The sequence below is a fragment of the Coenobita brevimanus genome, chromosome 3 (assembly GCF_032717465.1).
Source record: "Coenobita brevimanus isolate Jiangsu-jjx chromosome 3, ASM3271746v2, whole genome shotgun sequence".
NCBI lineage: Eukaryota > Metazoa > Arthropoda > Malacostraca > Decapoda > Coenobitidae > Coenobita > Coenobita brevimanus.
In genome coordinates, this window is record NC_136956.1 from 208,475 (window position 1) to 210,974 (window position 2,500).

At 41.4% G+C, this 2,500-nt stretch overlaps 1 protein-coding gene across 1 annotated transcript in view; it reads right to left on the minus strand.

The window, feature by feature from the left end:
- Positions 1-2,066, minus strand: part of Dg (Dystroglycan) — a 65,046-nt gene extending 62,980 nt beyond the window's left edge. Inside the window, exon 1 of the mRNA XM_080268022.1 lies at positions 2,023-2,066. The gene's annotated coding sequence lies outside the window, so the exon portion shown is untranslated. The remainder of the gene's footprint in view (positions 1-2,022) is intronic.
- Positions 2,067-2,500: the final 434 nt, after the last annotated feature.

Here is a 2,500-nt window from a genome sequence, read left to right on the forward strand (position 1 = left end):
GATGGTGGTGGTCGTGATAATGATGATGATTGTGATGATGATGATGATGATGATGATGATGATGATGGTGGTGGTGGTGGTGGTGAAATGATGATGATGATGATGATGATGATGATGATGATAATGATGATGATGATGATGATGATGATGGTGGTGGTGGTTGTGAAATGATGATGGTGGTGGTGGTGGTGGTGATAATGATGATTGAGATGATGATGATGATGATGAGGATGATGATGATGATGATGATGATGATGGTGGTGGTGGTGGTGGTGGTGGTGATGACGATGATGATGATGATGATGAAGATGATGGTGGTGGCGAAATGATGATGATGATATTGATAATGATGATGATGGTGTTGGTGGTGGTCGTGGTGGTGATAATGATGATGATTGATGATGATGGTGGTGGTGGTGATGACGATGATGATGATGATGAAGATGATGGTGATGATGATGATGGTGGTGGTGGTGGTGATGATGATGATGGTCTGTTTTCATTCATACTTGTTTTGATCTTGAACACAGTGGACTGCAGGCTGAGGATGACCCCTCCTACACACTCCACTATCTCAGCTTATGTGTGGATAGCAAGAATACATACCTACCTACATACACATATACACTATACACACATACATACATACATACATACATATAGCCATCCACCTATACATACATGACAGATTTGGTACTGTGTATACATACCCTAGCTACATAAAAATGCGTACATACATACATACTGTAAACACAAAAATGCGTACATACATACATAGATACATTCATGGTGTACATGTTGATAAAAATGCGTACATATATACTATACTGTACATACATACATACGGTATCCATACATACATTCAAAAACTGCCTACTATAGCCACACTTACACACACACACATACATACATACTAGTACATACATACGTACACACATACATATACACAGCCTACATTATAAAATACCTACATTCACCTTTGCACACAAATTTAGTATACACGGCTAGTACACACACATAATACATTCCGTACATACATACATTCATAAACATAATACATACATAGCCTTCATAGTGCATACATATATACATACATAAACAAATGACGTACATACATACATAAAGAATACGTACATATCATACATACATACACAATACATACATACCGTACATATATAACTACATGCAAGTGAAATATACATACACAGGGTAGACTTACACATACACAGCTATATTCACGTACACAAGCCAGATTTACATACATACACAAACTAGATTTACGCACACAAGGGTGGCATACATACACAGGCTAGATTTACGCACACAAGCTCGGTTTACATACATACTGTACACGGGCTGGTTTCACGTACATTAGCTCGATTTGCATACACAGACTGGATTTACGTACATTAGCTGGGTTTACATACACAGACTGGATTAACGCACACAAGGTTTACATACACACCGTTCACACGCTGGATTTACGCACACAAGCTCAGTTTACATACATACACAGGCTGGATTTAGGTACACACGCATGATTTACACACAGTACATACACACTAGATTTACTTACACAGTAGGGTTTACGCACACAGGCTGGAATTACATACATATACAAGCTGAATTTAACGCACACAAGCTCGGTTTACATACACACACTAGCTGGATTTACGCACATAGTGAATTTCCATACACACAGAGGCTGAACTGATGCTTACATACATCAGAATATACATACACAGGCTAGATATACGCACACACACACACAAGGTAAGCCAACGTACACAGGCGAAATGAACGTACACACGCGGAATTAAACGTACACTCTCCGAATACATACAGGAGGGTGGTGTCTGTGTGAGCTATTTCTAGTGTGTGAGAGAGAGAGAGTAAGCGTCTGGCTCACATCTATCCAACTATCCGCCCTTCCCGACTACTATCCAACACCTAGACTATCCCAAACTACCCACCCGACTATTAAAAAGCCGTTTAAGTAGTGATAAGGGCGATAATACTCACAAGGGTAAGGTAAATATCGTCCCTCCCGCGCACACTACCTCCCCACTTCACTGCCTGAGTCACACTGAGGCTGCCTATTTTCAGGGTTGCCAGTTCTGTAGGGTCTTCTCCCGCCCAGTCCAGCCCGTAATATAGCCCAAAAAAGTAGCCAATTTCTACATTCCTCCCAGATTTCTTGGATATGTCCGTAGTTGGCTATTAATTGCGGACACACCAAAATATCTATCTATCTATCTGTTTATCTATCTACAGCCAGACGCCTCATTCCCGTAAGGCGTGGTCTCACACACACACACACCCACACTCACACCCACACCCACACACACACACACACACACACAGTACAGTCTCCGATACATTTCGCTGCAGAGAGAGAGAGAGAGAGAGAGAGAGAGAGCATCAGTTGTCTCTCCCCTATCATACCTGCAGCAGGGGGGAGGGAAGCACGTTAGTTAAAAAGTGTGTGACAAGGATAGCA